The sequence below is a fragment of the Microcaecilia unicolor genome, chromosome 1 (genome assembly GCF_901765095.1).
Source record: "Microcaecilia unicolor chromosome 1, aMicUni1.1, whole genome shotgun sequence".
NCBI classification, from domain to species: Eukaryota; Metazoa; Chordata; class Amphibia; order Gymnophiona; family Siphonopidae; genus Microcaecilia; species Microcaecilia unicolor.
Window position 1 is genome coordinate 49,996,403 of NC_044031.1, and position 20,129 is coordinate 50,016,531.

A 20,129-nucleotide genomic window follows, 5' to 3' on the forward strand; every position below is an offset into this window, starting at 1 on the left:
CTAACCTGCTGTGTCAGGTGGGCGGGGCTGAGGCAGAGAGGAGGTTAAATTCACAGAAGCAGAACAGAACATGGAGGCCCTGAGTGAAAGAATCCTCCCAGGGTGTTCTCATTGGCTGCAATACCTGGGAAGAGCCTGGGGAAGAGGAACAGCCCTCAGCGACATTGATACCCTGTGTTTGCCAGAAGCAGAGGCTTCAGTGAGGTAAATCTTTCTTAGAACCTTAAGCTAAGGGAGTGAGTGTCGACTAAGCCTGTGAAGCTGCGTCTACTACTACTACTACTATTTAGCATTTCTATAGCGCTACAAGGCATACGCAGCGCTGCACAAACATAGAAGAAAGACAGTCCCTGCTCAAAGAGCTTACAATCTAATAGACAAAAAATAAATAAAGTAAGCAAATCAAATCAATTAATGTGAACGGGAAGGAAGAGAGGAGGGTAGGTGGAGGCGAGTGGTTACAAGTGGTTACGAGTCAAAAGCAATGTTAAAGAGGTGGGCTTTCAGTCTAGATTTAAAGGTGGCCAAGGATGGGGCAAGACGTAGGGGCTCAGGAAGTTTATTCCAGGCGTAGGGTGAAGCGAGACAGAAGGCGCGAAGTCTGGAGTTGGCAGTAGTGGAGAAGGGAACAGATAAGAAGGATTTATCCATGGAGCGGAGTGCACGGGAAGGGGTGTAGGGAAGGACGAGTGTGGAGAGATACTGGGGAGCAGCAGAGTGAATACATTTATAGGTTAGTAGAAGAAGTTTGAACAGGATGCGAAAACGGATAGGGAGCCAGTGAAGGGTCTTGAGGAGAGGGGTAGTATGAGTAAAGCGACCCTGGCGGAAGATGAGACGGGCAGCAGAGTTTTGAACCGACTGGAGAGGGGAGAAGTGACTAAGTGGGAGGCCAGCAAGAAGCAGATTGCAGTAGTCTAAACGAGAGGTGACAAGGGTGTGGATGAGGGTTTTGGTAGAGTGCTCGGAAAGAAAGGGGCGGATTTTATGAATGTTGTAAAGAAAGAAACGACAGGTCTTGGCGGTCTGCTGGATATGAGCAGAGAAGGAGAGAGAAGAGTCAAAGATGACCCCAAGGTTTCGAGCTGAGGAGACAGGGAGAATGAGAGAGCCATCAACAGAAATAGAAAACGGGGGGAGCGGGGAGGTGGGTTTGGGGGGGAAAATGAGAAGCTCGGTTTTGGTCATATTTAATTTCAGATGGCGTTGAGACATCCAGGCAGCAATGTCAGACAAGCACGCTGAACTTTGGTTTGGATGCAAGGTGAGATATCAGGGGTAGAAAGGTAGATTTGGGAGTCATCAGCATAGAGATGGTAGGAAAAGCCATGGGATGAGATTAATGAACCAAGGGAAGAAGTGTAGATAGAAAAGAGGAGGGGACCAAGAACAGAACCCTGAGGTACGCCGACAGGCAGAGGGATAGTAGTAGAAGAGGATCCACCAGAGTGAACACTAAAGGTGCGGAGGGAGAGGTAGGAAGAGAACCAGGAAAGGACAGAGCCCTGGAATCCAAGTGAGGACAGGGTATCGAGAAGTATGCTGTGATCGACAGTGTCAAAAGCAGCGGAAAGATCAAGAAGAATGAGGATGGAATATTGACCTCTGGATTTAGCCAGTAATAGGTCATTGGAGACTTTAGTAAGCGCAGTTTCGGTTGAGTGGAGAGGGCGAAAACCAGATTGTAATGGGTCAAGAATAGCATGTGAGGAGAGAAAATCAAGGCAGCGGCGGTGAACAGCACGCTCAAGTAATTTGGAGAGAAAAGGAAGGAGGGAGATGGGTCGGTAAATTAGAGGGACAAGTAGGGTCAAGTGAAGGCTTCTTAAGGAGAGGTGTGACCACAGCATGTTTAAAGGCAGCAGGGACAGTCGCAGTGGAAAGTGAGAGGTTGAGAATGTGACAGATAAAAGGAATAAGAGTAGGAGAGATGGCATTAAGAAGGTGGGTGGGAATGGGATCAGAGGAACAGGTGGTACATTTTGAGGAAGAAAGGAGAAGTGTAGTTTCCTCAATAGTAACTTCAGGAAAGGAGGAAAGGGAAGGAGGGGAAGGAGAGAGAGGGGAACGGACTAGTGGAGGGAGAGGTGGTGAGGTAGAAAAAGCAAGGTTTATCTTTTGAACCTTGTTGTGAAAGAATTCAGCAAGGGTCTGAGGAGATAATGAAGGGGGAGTTGGGGGAGGGGGCACCTTGAGGAGAGAGTTCAATGTGGTGAAGAGAAGTCGAGGATTAGAGCCAAGCGAGTTGGTCAGTTGGATATAATAATCCTGTTTGGCACGTAAAAGAGCAGATTGGAAGGAGGTCAGCATGAACTTAAAGTGTGAGAAATCAGCAAGGGCCCGAGATTTCCGCCAGAGGCGTTCGGCGGAGCGGGTACAGGAACGTAGGTAGCGGATATTAGAAGTCAGCCAAGGTTGGGGTTTTGTACGCCTTACAGGGCGGGTCATCAAAGGTGCAAGAGTGTCTAAAGCAGAGGATAGAGTATTGTTGTAAGAAGAAACAGCCTCGTTGACAGACGTGGATGGTGCCACAGTAGAGAGGAGGTTTGAAACATGGGAGGATAGAGATGAAGGGTCAATATCGTGAAGATTCCTAGATAAATTAGATAGGATAGGACGGGACTGGGAGGGAGGAGATTTAAGTGTGAAAGTTATAAGATGGTGATCAGAGGAGGGATGATCAGAGGCAAGGAAACTAGAAGGTGAACAGTTGGAGGAGAAGATGAGATCAAGACAGTGACCATTTTGATGAGTGGGGGAAGTGGAGCATAGTTGGAGATTAAAGGACGACGTTAAAGCGAGTAACTTGGAAATATAAGAGTTGGAAGGATCATTAGCAGGAATATTAAAGTCACCAAGGATGAGAGAGGGGGAGGAAGGATCATGGAAGAAGGCAAGCCAGGCGTCAAAGTCACTGAGAAAGGATGAAAGGGACTTATGAGGGGGACGATAAATGACCGCTATTCGAAGAGGCAGGGGAGAGAAAAGGCGGATAGAGTGGACTTCAAAGGAGGAAAAACAGTGAGATTGAGGTGGAAGAAGGGGTTGAAATCTGGAGGAGGGAGAGAGAAGACAGACTACAGGAATCTTGGAGATAAGGAGCGGTGACTGTGTATTGAACCTGTAGAAGTCATGTCCATGACAGGTTGCAGGGACCCTGAAGTAAGAGTGAACGGTAGCATACACTGAACTGTGAAACCTGTCAGGGACAGGGCTCAACGGAACTAGAGTAAAGCCCCAAGTAATTGGTTGGAGCAGTGGTTCTCAACTGGTGTGTGTCATGCAGGGTGGCAACAGGCAGAGAAGCAGCTCTTGTGGTGTGCAGTCACTGCCTGTATTAAGGTGAAGTGGAGGGCTGAAGTGGAGGGCGGCCACTCAAAACTCAAAGTCTTAGATTTCAAGCATGCTGATTTTAGTAAAATGGGGGAATACCTGAGGAAGGAGCTGATGGGCTGGGAGAACGAACAAGAAGTGGAAGGACAGTGGTCCAGGCTGAAAGAAGCTATAAATAGAGCCACAAGCATTTATGTAAGGAGAGTAAATAAAAGCAAGAGAAAAAGGAAACCGATATGGTTCTTCAAGCAAGTGGCTGAGAAAATAAAGGCTAAAGAGTTGGCGTTCCTGAAATACACCAAAACTCAAGAAGCCGAACACAGAGAGGAATACCAGAGGAAACTGAAAGAAGCCAAGAGAGAGATACGACTGGCGAAAGCGCAAGCGGAAGAAAAAATGGCTAGAAATGTAAGGAGGGGTGACAAAAATTTCTTCAGGTATATTAGTGAAAGGAGGAAGACAAATAAGGGAATTGTGAGACTGAAAGACGCTGCGAACCGCTATGTAGATAATGATGAAGAAAAAGCAAATTTGCTAAATAGATACTTTTGTTCTGTATTCACAGAAGAAAATCCTGGAGAAGGACCGCGATGGACTGGCAAAAGTGCAAATGAAAATGGAGTAGATATAGCACCATTCACGGAAGAGAGTGTGTATAAACAACTTGAAAAGCTAAAGGTGGACAAAGCCGTGGGACCGGACGGGATCCACCCCAAGATATTAAAGGAGCTCAGAGAGGTTCTCGCGGGGTCCTCTTAAAGATTTGTTTAATAAATCATTGGAAACGGGAGAGGTTCCGTGGGATTGGAGAACGGCGGATGTGGTCCCTCTTCACAAAAGTGGTGATAGGGAAAAAGCTGGAAACTACAGGCTGGTAAGCCTCACTTCCATTATTGGAAAAGTAATGGAAGTGATGCTGAAAGAATGGATAGTGAATTTCCTGGAAGCCAATAAGTTGCAAGATCCAAGACAACATAGTTTTACCAAAGGGAAATCGTGCCAAACAAATCTCATTGAATTCTTTGACTGGGTGACTGGAGAATTAAATCAGGGATGTGATATAGACGTAATCTACCTAGATTTCAGCAAGGCTTTTGACATGGTTCCCCACAGGAGGCTCTTGAAAAAACTTGATGGGCTGAAGATAGGACCTGAAGTGGTGAACTGGATTAGGAACTGGTTGACGGACAGACGCCAGAGGGTGGTGGTAAATGGAATTCACTCGGAGGAGGGAAAGATGAGTAGTGGAGTGCCCATCCCTATCTATTCAGTCATGATCAGGGCATAGACTGTAGAAGTCTGCCCAGTCTACCCAGCACTGGTTTTGCTTCCCAATTACTGGTGTTGCCACCCAATCTTCACTAAGATTCCATGGATCCATTCCTTCTAAAGAGGATTCCTTTGTGTTTATGTAACATGGGGTTAGGGATACTTGTGCTGGCGAACATTCCGCCGGTCAGCAATGCAGCTTGTAAGTTTGAGAAGGGTTTGGAACCCCAAGCTAAAGCCAGTTTCCTAGGTGACCAAGTGAGTGGGCAGTTAGCAGAGTTGGTTAGGCAGCTGGAGTGAGTGGGTGTGCTGAGAAGGGTGTGAGAGAGATAAGGAGAGATTTGAGGTAAAGGAAGATTTGAAGAGAGGGTTTGAGTGATAAAGAATGTACTGTTGTATGATAGTGTATAGATTGGTGAGATGAGTTTTATTTAAAGTTTAGCTGACTTTGAAGTTCTGGTATAGGAGGAGAAGGATAAATAGGCAAAAAGGTTTGGAATATTAAGGGGAGGTATTATCTAAGGCAATGCCATAGGAGGGGTGTTAATCTTAGGGGTTTAAACTCATTTTTTGTTTGAAGAAAAAGAACCTGTAGGCTGAGAGAGCTTACATAGTGGGAAATAGGGTGGAATGTGAGGGTTTGGTGCAGAGAACGGAATGCTGTGAGGATGTGCAGTGAGTGAGAGTAAGCCAGCCACTCTGTACAGTATAGGGACAGTAATTAACAAGCATAGGCCTGAAAGAGGAGGGGATTTCATTTAATTTTATTTGATATAGTTTCTGGCCACAGTCTTTGTTAAAAATGTCACCCAGAATAGGGTTTCTGCTGCAACAATAGGCAGTCAGGGTTTTGCCTACCATTACTTTAATTAAGAGAGAGGTTTAGAGAGAAGAATTACAGAGGATCAACGGCATTCGACTGACGTCAAGGGCCCCACCGCAAGAAAGTGAATCGTTCATCTTGGAAAGAGGAAAAGAATTCGCTGCAGCTAAGTGACTGTGTGGGACATGGGGACACTTGGGATGGGGAGAGATAATAGGGAATAAAGGAAAAAGAAAATACTTACCTTTCTGCTCCTGGATAGCGGGTGGTGTTGAGGTTAAACCTAAAAGAAAAAAAAACCAACACAAAGGATCAAATTCTTGGGGTTAATAATTGAAGACGAAGTACAAACATGTTATGCTGGGTTGAATAAAATTGAGAAGTGAGGTATCATACTTATCTGAAAGTGATACTGTTGAAGGGATGAGATTCCTGTAAAAGGAAAGGGATAGAAGTTATTCCCAAAGTGCATTTCTAAAAGGAAACATATTCATTAATAGTGAATTCTGTTACATGAAAATTACCATTGTTTTGCATCTTACCAACATAAAGTGTTTCAAATAAAGCCTGTTACTATGTTAAAGAAGAACTGAAGTGTTGTGTTGATCAAGGTAAATTTGGGAAAGAATTCCAAAATTAGTTTATTTTTCCTCTCCCATTCTTTGAGACTGGGAGACGTGGTTAGTGTCTCTGCATCACTCCCGGTGTTCTGCAGTGTAATTTCAGAACCTGGCCCGACTACAACCATCCAGTTCTGGGAGATACACAGATTCCATCAGGAACACCGGGGGGTGCATGTTAGATTTGGCGTAGTCGGCAGGATTCGGTCTGATTTGGGAGTACCAAATTCTGGGAACGTGAAAGTTAAGGGAGTAATTTTTGAGGAAAAAAAAAGTTGTGGTGCTAACATTTTCCTTTACAGAATCTCTTTACTGGTGGTGGAGCAGTGTTAATAAAATACTGAAAAGAGTGTGTCTTGAGTCTTTTGGGTTTTCCGGGGTCTCGGTCTCTTGAGCAGAACCCACTCCTGAAGAGTTGCAGATATGGAAGGGGAAGGAAGTCGCACAGTTCCCCCTATCATGGCACATACTGTGGTCATCCCCCAGGATTGGTCAATCCCTGATTTTCATGGATTTCCCAGAGGTCCAGAAGACTTAAACATCGAGGATTGGATTGACAAGGTTAAATCCAGACTGAGAATACTCCGGGTACCGGCTGAGGACCAGGTGGAGGTGGTTAGAGACCACTTGAAAAGCATTGCACTGGACACAGTAAAGTATTCTCTGCCAAGAGACTGCACAGTAGAGGCCATATATGACCTCTTGCGTCAGGTTTATGGAGACAAGGTGTCGCTCGGATTGAGAATCCAGGAATTCTATAACCAACGACAGAGTGAAAGAGAGACCATTCGAATATTCGCCTATAGATTACAAGAGAAACTGGAAACTATCATGAAGAGAGACAGAAGAAGAGTAGGAAAACCTGAAGAAACGCTGAAGGAGCAATTCATCATAGGCTTGAGGGATGAAAGCCTTAAGAGGGAGATATCCAAAAGGAATGAGGACGCCCCGATGATGCCGTTCTCCGAGCTATGCAATCAGCGATTAAATGGGCTGGAGAAGAAAAAGGTCTGGCCTCTTGGGAGCATCAGCCGAGAAGGATCTTACAACGGGGTAGGGAAGAGTCAGGAGATCATGGTTCTGTTGGTAAATTCGCCACTGTTGCGATGATGCAACAGCTCACGCACATGTTTTCCCGAATGTGTGAGCGACAGGAGTGAGAGTGGGATCGCCAGAGGAGAGAGAGAGAGATGAGCTGAGATACTCCAACACAAGAGGAGAACAACCCGGCCCGAGTCGAAGTTGGAGGCCGGCAAGAACCAGCTCTGGAGAAATCATCTGCTTTCGCTGCCAGGAGCCGGGGCATATTGCGCGGAATTGCCAGAGCGAAAGGGCAGCCCGCTCTGGTCCTGGGCTGAGGAGAGAGGAGGAGGCGGTTCCAAGCTGTAGTGGGACCTGCAAGAAAGGTGGCAGCGTTGGGGTTGAAGCCCCCGAAGTGAAGAAAGGGAGTGACCCCAGGCCTCCTGTCCAGATGCAGAAGAGTATTCGGGAAGGAGAAGAGCAGGAGGATAAACTGTTCGGAGAGCGGGCGATTGGTGCAAGTCCGACTTTAAAAGTGAAAATAAATGGAGTTGAAATGCTGTGTACAGTAGACACGGGCTCTAGTGTCTCCACTCTTCTTGCCAGCTTTTTCTATCGGAACTTTGACCATACAGAACATCTGCAAGATGCTAGCCAGTTAACGCTAGTGGCGGTCAATGGAACTGATCTCCCGGTGTTAGGATACATCGACGCTGACGTCCAGTGTCTCGGGCAGTTAATTCCGGAGAGATGTATTTTCATTGTAAAAGACAACTTCCAGGGAGGTAAAGTGGAAAGTAATCCAGTACCGGGTATAATAGGGATGAACGTCTTACAACATCTGGAGGGATTGTTCAGGGACTTGTCTTGCTTTACCCTGGAGCCGGTGAAGATGGCTAGGATCCTTTCTAAAGTCTCTCAGAAGCAGTCCAAGTCGCGAGAAAATGACAGCTGGGTGAAGCTGAGGGGAAACGTGGGGCAAGTGGTTCCCGCTATGTCAGAGAAGATCCTGATAGGCAAGTGCCAGTGTGTGCGAAAAGTCTCAGCGGAATTGTTGGTGTCAGCATCCCGAAGAATCAATTTACTGGATAAAATCCTGGTTGCAAATACTCTAGTGAAGCAACATCGGGGAAATGTAGTTATGAGAATGATTAATGTCGGAGTCTGGGACGTTACTATCAGGGGAAGAACGCAAATTGCAGAAGTACATGAAGCCAAAGTATTAACTCCTGATGAAGACTCGGAAGTGTTGGAGCCTTTGGTGGATGGCTGGGAGGAAATGCTGCCAAAAGTGAAAGTTGAGTGGGACAAGTTGACAAGTGAACAGACACTAAGTTTGAAGAGACTGCTGTGGAGGCACTGTAGAGTCTTTTCAGTGAATGATACGGATATTGGTTACTCTGACATCATCACCCATCGGATAGATACCGGGAGTGCCTGTCCGATTAAACAACCATTCAGAAGGGTGTCGCCGCACCTCTTTGATCAGTTCAAGACTCACGTTCATGATCTAGTGCACCAGGGGATTTTACAAAAGAGCCATAGTCCCTGGGCTTCCCCAGCGGTGGTCATCAAGAAGAAAGACGGCTCTTTAAGATTTTGTGTGGATTATAGAAAGTTGAATGCAGTGACGGTCCGGGACGCATTCCCTCTACCCCACATAGACGAATCCCTGGATGCGTTAGGAACATCTAGGTGGTTTTCGTCCCTGGACATGACCTCGGGGTATTTTCAGCTTGGGATGGCTCCGCAGGATATGCAGAAAACCGCGGTTACCACTCCCTTTGGCTTGTTTGAATGGACGCGTATGCCATTCGGGCTATGCAACGCGCTGGCTAGTTTCCAACGGCTTATGGAGACAGTCTTGTCTGAGTATGTGTTCCAAATCCTACTGCTTTACCTCGACGATATTTTAATCTATGCGCCGAGTTTTGAGGAACATCTGCGACGTTTGGAGCTGGTTTTCCAAAGACTGAAGAGTGTGGGTCTGAAGCTGAAGCCTACAAAATGTAAGCTAATGTATGAAGAGGTGAGGTTTCTGGGTTACATTGTCTCCAATCGGGGAGTTTCAACAGACTCTGAGAAGATCCGAGTGCTGCAGGACTGGAGAACCCCTAGGTCCAAAACTGAAGTCAGAAGTTTTCTGGGGTTCGCGAGTTTTTACAGAAGGTTCGTGGAGAACTTTGCACAGATCGCGGCACCTTTACACGCTGTCACAGGAAAAATGGTCCCGGAAGAGTCAAAATTCATCTGGCGTGAGGAGTGTCAAACAGCTTTTGAAGTTTTAAAGAGAAAATTGATGGCAGCTCCGATCCTAGCGTACCCTATATTTTCAGAGCCATTCATTTTAACCACCGACGCTAGTAACAAAGGGCTCGGAGCGATATTAAGTCAAATGCAAGACGGTGAAGAACGAGTGATCGCTTTTGCGAGTAGAGGGCTTTGGAAATCGGAGAGGAACTCGAGCAACTACTCGGCCTTCAAACTACAGCTGTTAGCCCTTAAGTGGGCAGCAACTGATAAATTTCGTGAGTACTTGTTGTACAGAAGATTTCTCGTCCGTACTGACCATAACCCTCTGAAGTATCTAGAGACCGCTAAAGTTCAAGCCGTAGAGCAGAGATGGCTTGCTCAGCTAGCGGAGCTTGATTTCGTGGTTGAATACAAGCCTGGCCGGAGCAATGGAGCCGCTGATGTGCTTTCCCGATTACCAGAATCGGAAGAACCGGAGCCACAGAAAGATGAAGAGAAGGATTTCTTGGCGTTGACTTGTGGTTTAATCACAGTTCAACCAAAGTCGGGAAGAAAGAAAGTCAAGAAAAGTTGTGGGAACCTGGGACCACAGGAATCCGAGATTTGGAAGTTCCAACATGAGGATGAGACATTGAAGAAAGTCATTGTTTGGTTAGAAAACAATTATTTACCTGAGTCAGAGGAGTTGGATTCCGCTGAGAAGCGGGCATTGTGGAAGCATCGAGCAAGACTACATGTGCATAAAGGGATTCTTTATCATGCGTTTGAGGATGGACGTCGGGGAGAGGATGTCCTACAAATAGTGGTCCCTGATGTCCTCAGCGTAGAGGGGATAACATTGAGCCTCCCTCTTACGACAACACCCCCAAGGCCGGGAGGAGAAACGATGGCGCGGCAGGAGCAGCTGGTTGTGGATCCCGGAAGTGGTGCCCCAGCAACTGTTCGTGGAGACCCCGTAGCCACGTCTTCGCCGGTGGAAACAACGAGTCGGGCAGATATGGCGGTTCGACTGCCTCTGCCTGTGGGCAATACCTCTGCGAGTCTTGAGGAGATAAGATCTTCTGTTGCTACTACAAATTCCATATGGGAAAAGATTCAGGGTTTGGATGTCTCGTTACAACAAATTGCAACTTCTTTTGCTGGAAAAGTGGTGGAACTATCACAAGAACATAATGTTTTATCGGGAAAAGTGACGGAGCAGACTACCAGGATGGACTCCATAGAAAATGAGGTACTATCAGTTAAAACTACAGCGGTAGCTCTTATTAAGGATAATAACCTCCAAAAAAGAAAAATTGAGTATATGGAGAACCAATTGAGAAGATGTAACTTGCGTTTTTTGAATTTTCCTAAATCTCCTTTAGTTCCCGCTAAAGAAATGTTAAGAAAATATCTTGTTGAAATACTGGGAATATCCCCAGATAATTTTCCTCCATTAACTAAGGCTGTGTACATTTCAAATACAAGAACGGGAAGATCAGTTCCAACAACTCAACCTGATTTAAATTTGACTCAATTTCTTGAAAGTTCATTGGAGGTTATTACTGAAAGGACAACATTGCTGGTATCATTTGCTCTAGAACTAGACCGAAATAATATATTTAGACTTTTTTTCCGCCACATTGGTACTCCTTTCCTGGGTTCTGTCTTATATAACCTCCCTATCAACCCACTCATTACTTTACCTCACCCATTTCTATTCTTCTATCACCTTCTCCCACTACTCCAACCAGAGTTACACCTAATCACACTGACCACCCTTCAACATCTTCTGTCCTTCTGTGACTGTTCTCTTGTGCTTGACTGCTTAAATATTTTAAATTTAAATGCTTTACTTTTTGTCTATTAGATTGTAAGCTCTTTGAGCAGGGACTGTCTTTCTTCTGTGTTTGTACAGCGCTGCGTACACTTTGTAGCGCTCTAGAAATGTTAAATAGTAGTAGTAGTAGTAGTAGTTCTAAAATACAAGTTTTTCCTGATCTCTCAAGAGATACACAAAAACGAAGAAAAGATTTCTTAGCGATGAAGGGAAGGGTCCTCCAGTTGGGAGGGACCTTCATACTTAAATTTCCTTGTAAATGTTATATTTCGTTACAATCCAATAACTATATGTTTCTTGAACCGGGAAAGTTGCTTGAAGTTATTGTGAGTAAAGAGTGACTTGATATTTAACCCTGGCTCTAACGCTAAATCGGCTGCGCTAACTCTAATCCCTTCCATCCCTTAGATAATTTTTTTTAATTTTTATTAAATTGTGATATTCTTAGTTCCTATTTCTTGGATCTTCTTTAATGTGGACTAAATTGAAATTATATAATATTGCTTGAATATTATAATTATTACTTTAATGTTTTTTGTTCATGTAAGTGCTATGATTTATGTATTTGCATAAATGTAAATTTAAAATTCATAAATAAAAAAATTAAAAAAAAAATACTTATCTGATATCTTGTAGCTGAGAGGTGAAGGGTTAACCTGTTGACAACAAAAGCACAAGTTGAATGAATCTGACATTGCTGTATAATAATAGCCTGATATTGTAGCATAAATAAGGGATCTTAATTTAGGGTTTTAAAGAGTTATATTTTCCTGTTTTGTTTAACTTTTAAACTGAATAAAACAAATTTATTTTAAACACTGAGGCTTGCTTCTTTCAAATCTGACCGAGCCCAACAAATTAGTTTTTTTTTCCTCCCATCTCTAGCATAGACTTGGGACGAGGATAGTGAATTGTATCCTGTCCCTTTGCTCCAGGGTGGGTGACATTCTCCTGGCTCGACTACAGGTAAAAGGGGAACTCTGTCATCTAAAAGCTAAAGATCAAGCTTCCCGGAGCAGGGGGTCCGGATTACATTTATCCCACGCAAGTTTGAATTCCATTACCATTTTCATCTCCACCACCTCCCGCGGGAGGGCATTCCATGTATCCACCACCCTTTCTGTGAAAAAAATACTTCCTGACATTATTCCTGAGTACTTAGGTCACTGGTTTCATTCCTGCTGTGTGTGTCATTTTGCGGGGCCTTCTTCCCATCCCTCGTCCCCTCGGCCCATCACCAACCAGTGACTATTCCTGCTTTCAAGGACCTTTGAGGGTCCTGGTGTGGTGTGAAGACTACTAGCTGTATTTAAGATAAGTGATAAAAGTTTAAATTATTAAAATTAGCTTGTTATTTATTAAGACATACTAATGACCAATGATGAAATAGGTGGGTCATGAGTGGAAAATAGCTCATGTGAAATGAGTCACCACCGAGGTCGTTTCTAGATATCTGTTGTCAAGCTTGGAACTGTATCAGCATTGAGCATATTGATGGTCTGGCTGTGTATCTTCTGGCAGGGGCTGTCTTCATTGCAGTGCAAAGTAGTACAGCATGCTTCAGGCCATGAGTATCTGGGCAACCTTTTCTGGGCTGTAGAGGAGCTCCCCTCTGGAACTGTTGAGACATCAATCTGTTATTCAGGTGGCCAAAGGTACACTCAGTGATGGTATGGGTGTTCTGGTGGTTCTTGTTATATTCCCCCCCCCCCCGCCTCATTATCGGGATGCACAATGGGAGTCAGAAGCCAGATTCACTGGGGGGTAGCCTCTGTCGCCTGTAGGAGGAGCAAGATTCACAGACATGGGTATATATCTGTATGTGAACCTTGTGGAGTGCGGGTCATGGGTGTGCGTTCTGGGGCATGTTGAGGGAAGTAGGGTGGTGACATAAGGGGGGGGGGGTAGTGGGTATGGGTGGTAGGATTCCCAGGACTGCTTATCTAGGATCCAGGCGCTGATGATCTCCCCTTGGTGAAACTAGCAGTAGATTCCAGAATTTTACATGATATATTCATTGCAGGTGGACCCCCAGGTGGCAAGCACACACATCCACAGTCTCGTCCAGGGTGTCACACACGACCTGCATGTTCATGGAGTGATATGATTTGCTGTTTCTATAGGTCTCCTTGTGTGCCCGGGGGGGGGGGGGGGGTCCTGAGTGCAACGTGTGTGCAATTGATGACGACAATGACTGAGGGGAAGCGGTCTATGGCATTAACTGAGCCATGTTGTTCTGGAGGGCCTAGGCAGTATTGGGGAAGGTAATATGATATGAGATGTGGCTGAAGAAGGCATCAAGGAACTAGGCAAGGCAGTTGGAGATAGTGGGCTGGGTGAAGCCTGCATTCACTGCTAGAATTGACTAAAAAGTGCCAGTGGTAAAAAAGGTGAGGGAGGCAGTGCTCTTGAGGTGGACAGGCACTGGATTATTCCTGTACGTCCTGGCCTGGAGGAGGGGTTGTAGCTGCTGACAGAGGTGCTGTATGGCAGCCCTATCAAAGCAGTACCTAGTAAGGCATTGCTGATCACTTAGGTCCATGAAACGGGTCCTGGACCTAAATGCTGTGGGATTGGGGTATCTCCTCCTGGACCTCCCCTCTAAACTCTCATCCACATCCAGCAAAGTGTTAGCCATAATAGCATTCAATGCATCCATGATTGATGTGCAGGTGTCCCACCACCACAGGTGCAACCCACAAAGCCCAGTAACACCACTGTGTACTCCTCCACCTACTGCACTCAGTAAGACCCAGCACCAGTTCCCAGTGCTCACTCTCCCAGCAACAGAAAACAGTCCTCACACAAGCAGCAGTAACACATAGCACAGTGACAAACTGGGAATGGATAAATAGAGGAACAATGTGAAGCAGAAGAAAAGCAGGGTAGGGAGTTTGATGGGAGGTGTGGGGGTTTGGGGACAGTAAGGGTTTGGTAGGGGAAGAGGGCAAGATTCAGAGCAAGGGATGGGTGTGGCTGGGTTGCTGGCAGGTGTAGGAAAGGATTGAGGAAGTGAGATACAGAGGAGGGAAGGCAGGAACTGTGAGGGCCAAAAGGATCAGACAGGGGCGAACAAAGATTACAGACCACTCAGCAACTCTCCACCCTTTTTCACAAACCAGCCATTCCACCTGTCCAGCAAAATCACAGATGGGTCGAAAGACAAATTTGGTCTTGAACTAGTTGCTTTTAAATCAGGTCTAATTCACAACATTTTTTTTCTTTTGGGCACAGGAGAATCATTTTGCTATCCGTTATTGCAAAAATTCATGCCCACAACACACCCCTGAAACGCCTACTGTCAAAACTTTTGGCGAATATCGTAATTAATTTTTTTTTAATTATATGGGTTAAACACTTTCCTGTGAGAAACATGTCCATCCATTCCTTGTGCCATTTTTGTACGTTTTTTTTCTTTTTAAAATGAGCCCTTTATCTTCAGCTATGTTGATGTTACTGACATTTTGGCGTTATTACCTAGCAATTTTTGTAGGTTACAAATGTTCGATCTAAAACTCAGTAAAATAACATCATACAAACGATACAATTAACAATATGTCAAATTTCATAGTCACTGTGAATGCTCAAAGTGTCCACCCCCCCCCCCCCCCCCCACCCCAGCTTTAATATAGACCTGCAGTCACTTTGGGAAGTTCTTAACAGCCTTGTCGATCAGTCCCTGTGGCAGGTAATCCCAGGTCATCTGCACTGATTCCTTGACTTCAGTGATTGTTTGCGGCTTTGGGTTGAGCTTGTGATAGGCCTCCAACATTGCTCCCCAGACAAAAGTCAACGTCCCTGTGTCATCATTAACAGTAAGCTGGTACCCTGGGTTTTTTTTTTTTTTTCAAATAATGGTAGTTTTACAGGGCAAACATTTTGGAATGCACGGAAATCATTGGGTGGTCACACTAAAAAGTCTGTAACATTGCCACGTTTAAAGATATTCTCATTTTACTTGGCACATAAACATGAATAGTAACAAATAAAGCTGTAAAATTTCACATTGAAATTCCAAGTGGTTTCTGAGAAAATAGCAAAAGGTCTAAGGGGGTTTACTTTTTTTCTTTTTTTTTTGCCTCACCCAGTAGATGTTTCTGCCTTGTTATAGCAATCTGATGCTGAAGATTTGACCCTACTACTACTATTTAGCATTTCTATAGCGCTACAAGGCATACGCAGCGCTGCACAAACATAGAAGAAAGACAGTCCCTGCTCAAAGAGCTTACAATCTAATAGAGAAAAAATAAAGTAAGCAAATCAAATCAATTAATATGTAAAGGAAGGAGGAGAGGAGGGTAGGTGGAGGCGAGTGGTTACAAGTGGTTAGGAGTCAAAAGCAATGTTAAAGAGGTGGGCTTTCAGTCTAGATTTAAAGGTGACCCCTAGAACTTTGATGGTTCAACTTGCTCAGTGCGTTTTTTCTAGCGAAAAAGGTGCCGGTACTCAAATGCCAGGTCACCCTTCAGGGGTGGGGTGATCACTGAGAGACCCACCCCACAATAGCCAGGCCCCCTGCAACCAGTCACAGAATCTGTAACAAGGCAGAATTGGTGTGTAGAGCCTGAGAATTTTCATTAAAACTTGGGGACCAGGGGTCAATTTTAGCAGACAATGGAAAAGGTGCCGGTACTCAGTACCCCCAAGTACCCCCTCAAAAAAAGCACTGCTTTACCTGTGGTTAGAGACTGACTGCTTAGAATGTATTTTAGGCACCGTTAAGCACCTTTTCTAAATAAGGATGTTACTGGATGTTTCAAAGGAAACTCAGAAGCGGAGGAAGCAGTTTTTGCTTTATCATCTTGCATTGCTGCAAATGGGAATGATTTTCTTTTTGAAATTTCCATGAAATGCATTAGGTTCAAGGACAAGAAGTATATTTTATTCAATCTGCAACACTTGTCTACCTTTGTCAATGCTAACAGAATGGAGGAGAGTTCTGCTGAAAGCCCTTAGATTTATCTATTTAGTATGCTGAGATAATTAACTGTGATGAGTGATTTGTTTCATTTGTCTCTCTCTTAATTATGAAAGATTTCCTGTTCTTTTTGAACCTTGGATTCTGTCAGTTTGTGGACTAGATTCAGGGTGTTTGGTTTAAAGTTATTTTGTTTTCCTTAATTTTTATTGAATGTAATGGTTTATTTTCCCCACGAATTACCCTGTTATTGCTGTGCAAGCATTTACTTGTTTTATATGTAGTACATTTATAAATATAAAATTTTAAAAATGCATGAGATAGTTTTAAATTGTCATGCATTACTTCTATTTTATGTATCTCATTCATATTCATTGTGGATATACTGAAAACCTGATCTATATGTGGAACTTGAGGACCGGAAATGCTTATTCCTGCCGTAAAACATAACAGTGCCATCTAGTAAGCTTACAACAGATTGCAGTCTACATTGGAAAGGACGGTGAGAAGTAGATGGTGAGAAGTCAACATGAAATCTAGCTATAAGTAGACAGAGAGGCAAAGGGGATAGAAGAATTGGAAAAAGAAAAGGAGACCCTGAAAAAAGAAAAAGGAAGAAGAAGAAGATTGTCACTAATGCAATTATTAAAATCAAGGGGGTAATAAAGAAAGCACCAACAGCATGCCTAAATGGCTAGAATATATGCACACATATGTGTGCATCTACATGTATAAACACCAATATTCCGGTGAGTATTTTGTAAAATGTTGTCTAGATGTGATTGCATATAGTTTTGAAGGGGGGCCAACACATTAGTGGAGACTGGATGGAGCACGGACGGGGTACACATATATTTATACAAATGATAAAATAAAAAAAATTGTGCACTTTTTTGGTATTCTAAGCAGGAACATTTACACCAGCTATGCACGTATTTGTGCATCTAGAGGTGGCCTGTTCAAGGTCCATTGCTGCTCCCTGTGAACTTGGGCAAATCACTTAACCCTCCATTGCCTTAGGTAGAAAGGTTCCCTTTTACTAAGCCGTGGTAGGCCCTCCTGGCGGTAATTTCAGATTTGGCATGCACCCATAACACCTGGATGGATTATTTATTTATTTATTTCCTCCCTCACGCGCTGGTTCCGGCGGTAATCGGCACTTGGCACACACCAACCGCTCACCACGCATGTAACGCATGAGCCTTTACCGCTAGATCAATGGGTGGTGTTAAGGTCTCAGGCCGGTTTTGGATGTGCACTGATTTCATTTTTACCGCAGGTCCTTTCCCCGTCTTATTAAAAAAAAAAGTAAATAAAAAAATTAATTTGTAGATGCGGTAAAAACTGGCCCGGCGCATGCCCAATACATGTGCCTACACTACCTCAAGCCACTTTTTACCGCGGCTTAGTAAAAGGACCCCAAGTTAGATTGTGAGCCCTCCAGGGACAGGACTACTGAAAAAGGTGTGAGCCAAATCCAAATAAATAAATTTATAGAATAGGCCCCAGTTAGGCACCTTTTTGGCTACTAAAAATTGGCCCCACTTTATAGAATTGCCCTCAATATACCCAGACAATAAAGGTAGAAAAAATGTATTTATTTATTTAAAAAGTTATATTCCGCCTAAAAACTAAGCGGAGAACAGTAGAATATAACAACTATGTACCCTCCATATACTGTTACTTCATCCTCTCTCATTCCTGCTCATATAACAATGATACCTTAACTAAACACTTTTATTTATTTATTTATTTATTTATAGATTTATTAACAATTTCAAGTATACAACTTGTACAGAAAAGAAAATATCGGCACATATTATATTACAATATACTTTTAACCAGAAAAAATTATCTATCCAATATTTGCTCAAGTCCTCTATGTGGATTCAAGAGGGTTCACAATGGAATTAACATTTATATTATAAAACAACATTAAAAAAAATAGCTTGCATGATACCTTAATTTGTCGGTTCTAGTTTATTATTTCAAGAGAGAATATTCTACCCCTACTTATGCTTAGATGTTAAGAATGCTGTTAGCTGGGCAGGTGCAAAGAAGACATATTTTATCGATTGAAATTTTACTACACATTTACAGGGAAACCTCAAAAAAAAGGTAACCTTAACTAAACACTTTAACAAAAAAAAGTGAGTTAGCAAACATTTCGTAAACTGTCTCAGAGACGACATAATCTCAGTGTTCCTGGCAAATTATTCCACAAAAGCGGATCTGCTATTGAGAAAGGTGTCACACGGTTTTCTGCATATCTTGTCCCTGTTACTCTCTCAAAAGAAAGTTTCATTGCTGTTTCAGATCTCAATTGTCTCACCGGTCGGTATAACGCTAATATTTGCAAAAAATACCAGGGTGCATATGCATACAGAACACGATGAATTATTTCCAGTATTTTGTACTGTATTCAATATTCAACAGATTGCCAAAACGTGTCATTTCTTTATCTATAACATTAGCAAAATTTGCCCCTTCCTTTCTGATTACTCTACCAGAACCCTTATCCACACCCTTGTCACCTCTCGCTTGGACTATTGCAATTTACTTCTCACTGGTCTTCCACTTAGCCATCTCTCTCCTCTCCAATCTGTTCAAAATTCTGCGGCACAACTTATTTTCAGCCAGAACCATTATACCCACACTAGCCCACTCCTCAAGTCACTTAACTGGCTCCCTGTCCACTTCCGCATACAGTTTAAACTTTTCGTACTGACCTTTAAATGCATCCACTCTGCAGTCCCCATAGGCGTAGTTTGACTGTTTCATTTGGGGGGGCAAAGAATGGGCGGAGCATATTAGCATATCATTTGCATATATAAATATGCAAATGAATATGCTAATATGGAGGAAGGAAATGAAATTTACAGGCAAAATATCACAGACGCATATTTCAAAAAGCTGACACATTTCAATTAATAAATTATGAATAAAATACTTTTATTTACCTTTGTTGTCTGATCATTTAGTTTTTCTATTCGCTTTGATCCCAGTGTCTTCTGTTTTATGCAGTGTCTTCTTTCCAGTAGGCTTCCCTCTGCTCCCCACCCTCCCAGTCCCATCCATCTCTTGCTCCTTCCCTCTGCTCCCCAACCCTCCCAGTTCCATCCATCTTCTGTTCCTTCCCTCTGCTCACCATCCCTCCGTCCCATCCATCTTCTGCTCCTTCCCTCTGCTGTGCCTGACCTCTCCCAATCCCATCCATCTCCTGGTCCATCCCTCTGCTCCCCACCCCTCGCAGTCCCATCCATCTCTTGCTCCTTCCCTCTGCTTCCCACCCCTCCCAGTCCCATTCATCTCCTGCTCCTTCCCTCTGCTTCCCACCCCACCCAGTCCCATCCATCTCCTGCTCCTTCCCTCTGCTTCCCACCCCACCCAGTCCCATCCATCTCCTGCTCCTTCCCTCTGCTTCCCACCCCTCCCAGTCCCATCCATCTCCTGCTCCTTCCCTCTGCTTCCCACCCCTCCCAGTCCCATTCATCTCCTGCTCCTTCCCTCTGCTTCCCACCCCACCCAGTCCCATCCATCTCCTGCTCCTTCCCTCTGCTTCCCACCCCACCCAGTCCCATCCATCTCCTGCTCCTTCCCTCTGCTTCCCACCCCTCCCAGTCCCATTCATTTCCTGCTCCTTCCCTCTGCTTCCCACCCCTCCCAGTCCCATCCATCTCTTGCTCCTTCCCTCTGCTTCCCACCCCTCCCAGTCCCATTCATCTCCTGCTCCTTCCCTCTGCTTCCCACCCCACCCAGTCCCATCCATCTCCTGCTCCTTCCCTCTGCTTCCCACCCCTCCCAGTCCCATTCATTTCCTGCTCCTTCCCTCTGCTTCCCACCCCTCCCAGTCTCATCCATCTCTTGCTCCTTCCCTCTGCTTCCCACCCCTCCCAGTCCCATTCATCTCCTGCTCCTTCCCTCTGCTTCCCACCCCTCCCAGTCCCATCCATCTTCTACTGCCCCCCCCGCGAGGTCCAAGATCGTGACTCCGTTTACCCCCTCTCTTCCTCCCTCCCTCCCTCCGGCGCAGGCAACAGTCTTCGGCTTTTTCAGCGTTCCTGGCAGCGGTAG